Source organism: Octodon degus, unplaced genomic scaffold (assembly GCF_000260255.1).
Source record: "Octodon degus isolate 3935 unplaced genomic scaffold, OctDeg1.0 scaffold00368, whole genome shotgun sequence".
NCBI classification, from domain to species: domain Eukaryota; kingdom Metazoa; phylum Chordata; class Mammalia; order Rodentia; family Octodontidae; genus Octodon; species Octodon degus.
This window is the reverse complement of record NW_004524944.1, coordinates 493,310-505,896: the sequence shown is the minus strand read 5'-3', so window position 1 is coordinate 505,896 and position 12,587 is coordinate 493,310.

Genomic DNA, 12,587 nt, shown 5'->3' with positions numbered 1-12,587 from the left:
GAATGATTCTCCCATATTTCTATGAATAATATATTTTATATACTCAAAGTTAATAAACTAACAAGTTAAAATAGTCCTCAAGCCCTCCTAGAGACAGTCTAAATGAGACCTTGTAAGAACAGCTTGCTCATCACAGTATGTAAACTTGATTTGATGGGCTCATAGCCTTGATTCACCAGCGTGGCCTTTAGTCCAGATCCTGAGTTTGCACACACCACTTGATGGCAGAAGATAAACGTGAGCACATCTGGCCCTACTGTGCCATCGTCCATCGCCACCCTGAGCCTGTCATTCTGGTGTATCTCCTCTAATTCTTATGTCCTTTCTGACATCCTTTTATCCCTTTTCTTAATATTTTCTCATCCTAGAAACTAAATTGGGTGTCTTCATGCAGTGTTTTAACTATTGGCATGGGAGATGACAGCAACTGAGCACTCTCACTTCTCTACCTATGACAGCTAATATCCTCATTGGATTCATTTTCTTCATGGTCATCACAATGCCCTGACCATCGTCATCCCAGTAACATAAACTATACTTTCTCCAAATTTCACTAACCTTCCCACTGCGAACAAAGTTTAATAATGGTTAGGAGCATTAACTCTGGATTCAGACTGCTGTGTTCAAACCTTGACTACACCACTTAACCAAACAAGCATGAGGCTAAAATCTCTTGGTTGGCCACAGGGCTGCATGGTACTCTCTTGGGAAACTTCCATACCCAGAATATGTCCCATAAATGAGTACTCTACCACCCAGTTTTTTACAGAGGCACACACCAAAAATTGTTGCCTTTCATTTAACTCCTTAAAATATCTCACTCCAGATTTGATGAAGTCTTAGGTGTTTGCAAACACAAACTGTAGCATTATACATTTCTTGCCAAACATGCCTATGGTCACTAGGAAGCAAAGAATATCCTAGTTGCACCATTTCTGTAAATACAGCAGGGGCCACAGCACAAAGAAATTGCAGGTACATGTTCATGGCCAAGAAGAGGTACTGGCTAATTCTGTGGCTAGACCCTAGTGGCCTCAATAATACTGAAGAGAAAGAGTGAAAGACCTTGATTTGAGGAAACGAATCCAGAGTACTATGGTCAAGGACAGTACCAGCACAGAGAATTTATGGCTCAGTATGGGATTTAAAGTGCCCAGCAATCCAGGCACTAGAATCCTACAGACAAGAAAGAGGAAAGACTGGCTATTGCTCCAACTGGCAGCAAGCCTTAGCAGAGTTTACATGGTACTGGGGGGGTTTTGTTTGTTTTTTATTCTGTTTTGTTTTGTTTGTTTGTTTTTCTGTTTGTTTAGACATGGTCTTGCCCTGTAGTTCAGACTAGCTTTGCACTCACTTTGAAGCCCAAGATGGTCTCCAGCTTACAACAAGCCTCCTGCCTCAGTCTCCCAAGAGCTGGGATTACAGGCATGTGTGACCACACCCAGCTGGTGACAATTTTAGATGCACACAGAATGCAAGAGTTATGAGGTAAAGGCAGCTTCCACCCTGATTTGAGAAGGCCTGAGAGGACAGGCAGTGTGCCCCTGAGAGGCCACATGTGAAGCTGTAAGTGTGAAGTCAAAGTGCAGTAGAGATCCTGGAAGTTTGAAAAAGCCAGGAACATGGATTGTCTAAGGAAAGCTGCAAGGAGGGAGGAAAGGTAGCTTAAGAGAGAAGCTGTGGGAGCTGTGACCACCAGAAATGTTATAGGTACATAGTCACTCAAGCCCTTTGGAGCTCACAATCTGGCACATATTGCTCCAGATGCTGGATGAAGAACTATAAGACTCAATGTTTGCACTGCTGGATTTGGGATTTGCTTTGGTCCCATTCCTTTGTATTCCCATTTGTAACTTTTGGAATAAAAATGTTGATTTTGTGCCATTGAATATTGGAAGTGTCTAACTTTTCATTTGCATAGGGGCTTGCAGTTAAGCATTTACCCTACATCTGGGAAGAGTCCTGGGAGCTGAAACTATTAGGATTTTGGCAACACTAGCAGATGGACTAAATGTATTTTGCATAAAGGAATGTACATGAGTCTTTGGGGGGCCAAGGACAGAATGTTATGGTTCTAAGGTAATATAATGTTTGTAGACTTAATACTGGTTCTTAAGGATTGTTAAATCTGTACTGCAAAGTTCAAGTTGAGAAATATTAAGAATAATCATGTCTTTGTATCTGGAAACAGGTTTAATGAAATGGGTCTGGCTGTCAAATTGACAAAGGGTGTATTGTAATGGATGATACATTGTGTCACCTTGAGAAGTTTAGATGTTGAGCTGTGGGGGACTCAGGTCAATAATTTCTGACATTGCCAGTTAAACAGAAGACCCAATGCTATTATGGGCTACTGGACTCTTTTAGAATATTTTGCTGAGTTTACATACCTATAATATTCAATAATGGAACTTAAAAAAATGGGGTATAACTATGAATGTCCATTTTGTATCTGTGTATTCAAAGTGGTTGAGATAGATATATAGTTGCATTCTCTTAATGAATAGAATGATTTGTTCTAATGGTGTCGGTAAGTAGAATCACAAGTCTGCATCTTGTACAGCAATTAACCACTAAGAAGAATATATGCAGTGTATTATTTGTTGAAAATGTACTTTCTATTTGATTTGAAACTGTCTCATTGCTATATGTTTATCAATAAAACTTTGGGGAAAAAAAGAAGTTTAGATGTTTACCTAAGCAGCTCAGCAGGGAGCCAGGATCCTTACTTTGTAAGTTTGGTCATCCTGTGCAAGAGGAGGACATGGAGATGTGAGTGCTACACTCTCCCTGGCTGCTTACAGTATAAGGGAGGAAAAGAGGCTTGCTCCTCCCTGCCCTTTTTTTTTATTTTTGCTCTTGTTGCTTTTGCTATCTTCTGCCACATTGGACTGTTGCCCTTGTGACATGTCACCATTCCTTGGAACCAGAAAATTATGGACTGATACCTTCACAAACTATAAACCAACTTTTCCTTCCTTAATTTTGGATGTTAAGTATTTTGTCTTAGCAAGGACAGAAAAAGTAACCAAGATAGGCACAATCAGTTATTTTTGAGATTTTGGACTTAAAATTGCAGTTCTATGCTGGATGTTGGTGAGAACGCACCCATAGTCCTTAGTCACAAGGACTTCTCCAGAGAGTAGCTCATGACTTGGCAACTTGGGAGGGAGAGCCTCTAGCTATCCAGAAGTGACCTTGTCCTGTAATGAGTTCATGGAAGTGGGAACCCATAACCTACACCACATCCACAGGTCAGAATCTGCTGCTTGCTGGGCCAGCTCTCCTCCCATGCAGTTTAAAGTCTGCCACATAATAGCAAGAGACAAACACAGAGGAAAGTTTTAGATTGTGAGAAAAGTGGTTCTTTGGTTATCCGCTTGATATTTGGTGCCACCAGTGTTTATGTTTAGGGACTGATCTATAGGGCATCTGTACGATCTAAGATACATTAAAAATTGACTTTGTTATCTATATAACAGATTGCACTACTACTGCACCCAAAATTGGATCAACAAAGCTCAAAGGGCTCAGTGTTGTATGATGATTGATGCTCTTTTCACACTGCTTACATTCCCAAATGCAGTTTATTTATAAAGGAAACAGAGGTCATTTATGTTCAGGGTTCAGAAAAGGTAGTGAACTAAAATAAGTTTGATGTGTTTAGGGATAAATGCAAAAGAAAGAAAGGAGGACTGATTAAGCAAGTAAGCAGTGTAGCACACTTCCAAGAACTGGTTACTGGCTGATGATATGTATCAATGTCATTATAATAGTTGTCTACTTTGGAATATGGCTAAAAATTTGTATGAGAAAAAGTGGCTTATTTATGAATAGAATTATTCTGGGTCTATGGTGGAGAAAAGATTGCAAGGGGCTCTATAAATATGCAGATAGTCATCAGGAGCACTTCAGGAAACCAAGTAGGACCTGGTGTTTTTTGCTTGGGAGAGTGGCAGCTGAAGTGGAAAGAATACAAGAGAAGTGAGCAACAGATATGAGAATTTGATACAGTGGTGTTTGAAAAAAAAAGAGTTCAAGAAAAAAAAAGTTCAAGGAAGACTGAGAATCACATACAACTGCCAAGTTTCTGGCTGGAACTACTTGTGACAGGAAAGATGGGAGAAAGTTCAACTCTGAGTGAAGATAGATGCAGGGGAAATTTGGTTTTTAATATGTGAAACACCCAAGTAAAGTCACCTAGCATATGATATGAAACCTGGAACTCAAAAGCAGGGTTGAGGTTGGAAGTGGTATGGCATGGAAGTTATATAAATATTATATGAAACCATGGAAATGGGCAAGAGAGTTTAGGAAGAAGAGAGAAAGGGACCAAGACAGAGTCTTAGGGAATTTAAGCATTTACAAGTCAGCACAGCGTGACTTTTCTTAAAAGTAGAAAGCAATAAGAAGGTCTACCACTCAGACCTTTGTCTCTAAATACTATTTATTCACTAATTAGGTAATTATATGTAATTAGTTAATAAGTGGGGGGGCTTGTAATCCAATGTAGCCTGTATGGTTATAAGAAATGACAGAGACATTTAGACAAATGTCGTATGACAATAGGCGCAGACTAAAGCTAGGCAGCTGAGAGCCAAGGAACATCAAGGATTGTTGGCACCAAACAGAAACTAAGCAGAGATGAGGAAGATAAGGCTACCAGAGAGCCTTCAGAAAGAGTTTGGTACAGCTAACATGTTTGTGTTAGACACCTACCCTTCAGAGCTACGAGGCAAATTTCTGTTGCTTTAATTTTTGTTGCTTAAGTCATCTAGTTTTTGAAAATGTGTTGCAGCAGCAATGGGAACCTGCAGGGACTCCCATTAGCCAAACTGGGGAAATTATGAACTTTAAAGAAAAAAATTAAATTAACAGATTATAGCTCACTGAATAAAATAGAAAACATAAATTTAAAGAGATATGAGAACAGAATCCTAACTCCCAACAAAACCCTTATAAAATTCCAAAATGAAAAAGAGTAACTTTGCAGTGGAGAAAGTTAGATGGCACCACCTCTGTTAGGTGGTCAATGTGAAAATCTTTAATGTAACACTGAAATTATTTGGTGAGCTATGATGGGAGAAGCCAAGTGTCATTTCAGTGGCAATTCTGCCAGTGATGTGTAGCCCAAGTCTAAGTGTGAGGGAACAGATAAGTCCAAGTTGATGAAGATTCTACAGAATAACTAGTTGGTGATCTTTAAAAGAGTGAATAACATGAAACTGGAAAAAAGACTGAAAAATTATTCTGAATGCAGGAAACTAAAGAAATATAAGAACTGAATTAAACACATGATCAGGAAATTGATCCTTTTGAAATAAAAGATAAGTTTGTTACGACTCACTAACCTGGAAGGAATACATGTATCAGTTTCCCAAGTTGAATAGCACTTTCTGTAATGTAAACGTGAAGTGTTAAAAAAAATTTAAAGCTTGAATGGGGCCTGAAGTTTAGGAGATAATAGCATTTCAGGAAATACACAGTAAGATACTCAGAAGAGATGGCGCATCATATCTGCAGACTTTTCCAGAAAATAAAAATTTGTTGGACTTCCAACTTTTCCAAAAGTTTGGTTATAAGAAATGATAGGGACACACAGATGATTATTAGTTTAGAGAACTTAACCTTCTGTATATGAGACACATTTTTATATGGTACAAAATATGAAGCTCTAGCAGACATAAGGCCTCCATCCAAGGAATTAATAACCAAAAAAAAGAGAAGTTGAGACACATAAGTGCATATACCTATTAAATAAAATTGACCCAATTCAAATTTGACCAGAAATTCCTAAAAGAATGATTACTAGGTCATAATTCCTTTTTAAGGGATTCAGATCCTCTAAAAAGTAAGTGTCCCACCTTGGTTCAATATATGTACACTGATAGATTTATGAAGAGTTCTTTATGTTTAAATCTAATCCCTGCCTAGGGTGGAACTGACTATAACAGGTTTTCCAATGGCTGCACAAAATACATCTGTAAAGGAATTTATTAGCAAAGAAAGGTGGAGCTCCAAAAGAGGAATAAAGAACTCTATTTTACACTCAAGCTATCTGGTTCCAGATAAAGTAGATTTACTGTCACATGTATTATCCAGAGCAGCAGTCATCTGACAGAGAGCTATTTTCTAGGAGAGAAAAAGCACCCAAAGTAAGCGTGTTAGGATGCTTTTCAAGAGTCCTTATAAAGTAGCAGAATGAAGTGATCACTAGAGGGCACAGCTGGGTTATTCTCAGACATGACTATAGAAGGAATAGTCTCAATTTTATATCTAAAAGGAGTTTAAACCATCACTTCACCCTTGGAATACAATAGATAAGTGAGCTCATTTCCAGGAAGATGGAGTTGTTTGCCTGATACAAATGATTTAATGATGGTGGGGGGAAAATGCCCCCAAATTAAGACCTCTTCTCATGTATAGATACCATGATCACTTGCACTTTCTTCTGGTTCTCAGGTCATAGTTATTATTTCATAACACTTAAAATTAAATAAGAATGTCTATTCACTTTTAAGTTCCACTTCATTACTTTTGTTCGTTTTCATTTTTTCTAACTGCTAGTCAGCACTGCCAACATTATTGCCTTGCTGGTATTTTTCCATTTATTTTAACTCTTAACTGTTTATTGGGAGTTAACCTGAGAAGATGACCAAAGAAACCTCAGTAACTCAGGAAAATCATATACATGCTATTTTTACTGCTTGGTACTGGTGCTTCAAGATCTCAGTACTTAATATTCCTTAGAATTTCCTGATTTTAACTAGGTCTCCTATTCTATTAATCAAGCAATAATAAGGAAGAGAGCCAGCCAGATAGCTCACAGGCTAAAGCACCGGCTTAGGCAGAGCACAGTGGCTGGGGTTCAACCCCTGGGGCATGCTGACACAGTGACTGAGACTGGGCGTGGTAGCGCATGCTTGTAATGCCAGAGTTTGGGAGGCTGAAAATAGGAGAATCACTATGAGTCTGATCTATGTAGCAAGACCCTGTAGACCCCATACTAAATACATAAAATAATAATTATAGGCCCACCAAATAGCTCAGCAGATTAAAGTGCCTGCAGGCAGGCTCAGGGGCCAGGAATACAACTCCTGGCCCCGCCGTGTTGGCTCCACCCCAGGGACGTGCTGAGATGGCAGTTGAGACTGTGAGTGGTGGTGGGCTCTTGGGAAGAGGCTGTAAACAGGCAGATCACTAGGAGTCTGATCTAGCAGTGAGACCCTGAACACCCTGTAGACCCTTCGCTAAATACAAATAATAATAATAATGTAATAATAATAAGCCGGAGTTTGCATAATGGTTCCTTCCGCTTTCAGCAGCTTGTGCTGTGGGTGTGTGCAGAATGGGCTGCGGAGAGGCCCACTGTGAAAACTACCTACCTCACTGGCCACCCACCAGCACCTCTCCACCCTTACAAACACACTGTCTCATACACGAATTTCTTAGCTCCTTCTCAAAAATAATCCAACCAAAAATTCTGGACTCCCTGAGCAATGAAGGCAGCAAGAGAAGAGAAAAAGTAAGATATAAGTAAAGAAAAAGATATACATATAAGAAATCTGTAATCTAGTTAGAAAAACAAACTATAAAATTGGGGAAATGTGGCCAGACCATTGCGCAGAGAGAGGAATGATGATTGTCTAACATGCACAAAGTCCTAGATTCCATTCCCAGAAACACACACACACACACACACACACACACACACACACAAAATGTTAATACCAACCTATTTAACTGACAAGATTATGAGTTATATAGTCTGTGTCCTAAAATTCTTTCGAATAATGTCAAGTTAAAATAGTTTGACTCATTATAACTTTATGTGCTAAACTTGATTTTTAGCATAGCATTTATTTATTTATTTTTATGTATTTAGTATGGGGTCTACAGGGTCTCACTATACAGATTGAACTCCTAGTGATCCTCCTGTTTTCAGCCTCCCAAGCACTGGGATTACAAGCGCTACCACGCTCAGTCTCAGTTACCATCTTAGTGTGTCCTGGGGGTGAGGCCAGCACGGCACACTGAGGATTAAACCCGAGTCACTGCGCCTGCCTAAGCAAGTGCTTTAGACCACTGAACAATCTGGCTGGCCCTTAGCATAGCATTTAGATGTGATATCTTCGAGAATTCTATACACCTGGATTAGAATATGAAGTTTTCCATTTACTCTGTGAACTTAGTTACTATTAATTTCTCTGGAATTCTGGTTCCTTGTCTATAAAATGGGACATGGAGTGCCTACCATTTAGAGTTAACATGTGAATTATATTTTCTGAGATGATACGCAAGTATTTAGTGGTCATAGCTCATTATAGCAGAATAATGTGTAAAGCTGCATGGTGAAAATCTTTTTTATCTTATCAAAGAATATGGTGCTTTGAAATCTCAGTACTTAATATTCTTTAGAATTTCTTGATTTTAACTAGGTCTCTTATTCTATTAATCAAGCAATAATCAACTGTACTGTAGCTATGTATAAGATATTGTGCTGAACATTTCATAAAGATGGACCATACAGCCATTGCTCTAAATGAGTGTATTGCATAACATTAACTTTAACATTAATGTTGCAAACATTCCACAGTGTACCTACTTTATAAATATACATAAAGATAAATAAACAAAAACACATGAAGAGGAGGACACTTTCAAAATTTTAACTATTAGTGATTCATGATCAATCTTAAACACCATCAACAGGTGTAGTCATGGTTATTTAATGACAAGAATATATTTTGAGGTGTGTTGTTAGGTGCTTCTTCTTTGTGTGAACATCTGAGAGTACACTTGCACACATGTATATGGTATGGCTTACATACACTCAGGCTATGCAGCACAGCCACTGTCATATGGAGCTGTCCACTACTGATCAAAACCATTACTGTACACTGAATGACTGTATATAATATCAACTAGTTATACTATGCACCGTGTTTAATGATTTTTGCAATAGTGGTGTAAACTATGTGCTGTGAAAGGATGGAGATCTTTAGTAAATCTTGACAGTCTTCAGTGCGAATAAGTATTTGCCAGTCAGGAAACATGGGGTAAATTTTTCAGACAGATATCATGAATATGAGATTTGGATAAGAAAAAAGCTGTTTCTGGGCATGGCAGTACATTCCTATAATCCCAGAACTCAGGATAATAACTGTGAGTTTGAGGCCAGCCTGGGCTACATAGTGAAATCAAAGCCAGCCTGAACTGTGGGGCAAGACCCTGTCTCAAAAAAGAAGAAGAAAATAGAAAGACAAAACTGTGTTTTCTATCACTTTCTGACTACGTAATCTTTGTTTCTTCATGTCTACTCATGGAATACTACTGCTTAAGCCAGAGCTACTGGAGGATTTTTCTTTTTTTAAAACAAAATGAGATAATGCCCATTAGTTCAGCTAGTTTGCTTACTCTAGATTGTTTCCTGCTTGTTGCAGGAGGGTGCTCCTGGTTAGATCCTTCTGCACGCACTGGACCAGCAAAGAACGTGAGGTCACTGGAGTTTTATTTCATTTTACTACTGCTCAAAAGTCTGTAATCTCATGTTTGAATTTTAGCCTCTTTTAACTGTCCATATTATATGGATTTGTGGGTCTTGATATCTACAAGGTCTTCTAATACTTTGGCTCTCAACTATTACTCCCTATCTATGGTAGACATTTTCTTGTTATATACACTCACATCTTTTCCCACTTTTGAGTTTCCCTACTACTTTTAGCAGCACCCTGGTTTTCATTAGTAATCCCATATTGTTTCATTCCGATGGCTCTGGAGACTCTGGTTGGTCACAGCAATTTATCCCTTTGGCTGGAACCACTGGATCCAGTATAAAGTACCGTGTGAATCAAAGAGAGCCAGGTCCAAGAAGTTTGTTGGAACTTGGCAGGAGAGACTTCCTCTTCCTTTTGGACTTGGAGCTGAAGTTGCCAGAGGCCAAAATTAAGGAAGCATCTGGCCAAGAATAAAGTCAGTGCAGTAATATAAGAAACCTAAAAAGTAATAACAAAAAACAGCTTTTTGAGAACTTTTTGAGCACCTAGATTCAAAAGCATTTGAATTAGTATATCTACTGCTGAATCTTTCAGTATATGAGTCCATACATATACTGAAAGATATGTATATCTTTTTCCTTAAGCCTGATTTTGGTTTTCTAGTACTTCTAACACTTGAAAGATTCTAATAATTGAAAGAATTCTGATGCTACTAAAGTGTGTTAGTCAATTCAAACTTCTGACTCAGTCAACCAAAGCCATAGCTTTACTGGCACCTGTGACAACTGAGTTTATTATAAATCATAGAATAAATTGACCTGCTTTCTTAGATCTAATACATTAACAATAATTATGGAAATTTCCCCTGTGCCTTTGAGCTACTTCCAAAGCATGTAGTAAGGTACAAATAAGTTGGATCCACTTCCCTACCACTTTTGAAATCACTTTAATTCACATCCTCTTAGGATCATAATGCTGCTGCTAATACTAGTATTAATAAGAACAAGAGGAACAGAATTGAATTGAATATTGAATTGAAATATCTATTGAGCACCAGTCAAATAATAACCAAATTTAGTGAAGCAAATGAACCCTTCTACATTGCTGGTGGGAATGTAAACTAGTACAACCATTTTGGAAATCAATACAGGGACTCCTTGAAAAGCTAAAACTAGAAGTTCTATTTGAACCAGATATACCCTCATAATTATCTTTCTAAAAATGTTAAAGACGTCCATTTTGTATCTGTGTATTCAAAGTGGTTGGGATAGATATACAGTTACATTCTGTTAATGAATAGAATGATTTGTTCTAATGGTGTTTGTAAATAGGATCACAAGTCCTCATCTTGTACAGCAATTAACCACTAAGAAGAATATATGCAGTGTATTATTTGTTGAAAAAATAAAAAAAATAAAAAAAGACTCCCCCCAAAAAAAAAATAAAAATAAAAATGTTGAAGACATCATATAATATCATACCTGCATACTATGTTTATAGCAGCACAGTTAATGATAGATGAATTTTGTAAGCAGCCCATTTTCCCATTAACAGAGGAGTGGATAAAGAGAATGTGATATTTATGCACAATGGAGTACTGACTACTGTGCCATAAAAAAAAATAAACTTGAGTCATTTGTAGAAAAAGAGATGCACCTTGAGGCCACAATGTTAAATTAAAGATATTGGACATACAGCTTAAATATACTATGGTTTCTTTTATATAAAAAAATCTAAGTTATAAATAAAGAGCAAATAAAAGGTAGATAGTAAGAAGTAGGAAGGTAAATCTTGCTTCAGTGGAAAAGGATCAAGAGAAGTAAGGAGGGAAAAAGAAGAGAGGGCAGGGGGATGCAGAAAGGAATTGAGATGAGTCATACACATGTACCAACTCTACACGAGGGATGTAAACACATATTACAAATGTGCACTAATCATCTTTTTATTTGAAAAAATAAAGCATTAAATAGAGTAAGAATAAATGCTTGCTAGCAGTTTTTTTCCTTATATTAGTTGTTTACGTATGCATCTAAATACTGATTTGCAATATAAACCATATTTTTTCAATTTGGATTTTAGTGAAAGAAATGACCTCTCCAAAGCGGATAGTACACAACAGAGCCAACTCAGTGTAGGCACAAGACTGTACCTTCATTGTCAAAAGCCGTATAACATATATAGGTAGGAAAATAGAGTTCAGAAAGATTAATATGACAATAGCTATCATACAGAATCACCAGAATTGACTCAGATAATGTGATTGTAGGACATGTAGTAGAAGACAACGAAAGTCAGTCAATATTAAACCACTTGAGAAAGCCAGGTAACAATACATAGGAAACAGATGTGTCTCTTTGCATACTTTTTTCATGACACCATTTTAAATGGCTGCAGTATATTCTTTTGTATTTACAATTACTTCTTTGCTTATCCAATATTACACTGTGAGACACTTAGGTTATTTCCATCTTTTTACTATTTATAACAAAAATTAATGTGTTGTGGAAAAAGTTTATATAGAAATATTTCTGTGGAGAGAGCACATTGGCCGAGCAATGGCCGTGACTCATCCACATGCTGACACTGACAAAGGTTCTACAATCTGAGGTACAGGATCTCAGGATAAATCCTGAGGGTATTTCAGTGACCTTATCAGATCCAAAAGGTATAACTCTTCTTGCATAGGTCCTGCTTTACCTTGGTCTTAACCATCCAGCAGAAAAGTATAAAAATGAAGTAGGTCAACAATTACTGATATTGCCAGTGAAGCGGAAGACCCAATACTATTATGGACCTCTGAACTCCTTTTTATTTTTTTTCTTTTTCTTTTTTTTTTCATAATTTTATTGAGAAAGAAGTAGCAATGAGATAGTTTCAAAACAGGTTAGTAGTACCGTTACAATAATTAGTACATTGCATATTGTCTTTGTAGTACAAGATGCAGACATGATATCTTGTCTAAACACTATTAGTTCAAACCTTTCTGCTCCTTCAACTAAGAGAAAGTAGCTATATATCTATGCTATTTTGTTTTTTTTCCATAAATTTATTGAGAAACAAATAGCAATGAGACAGTTTCAAACCAAACTG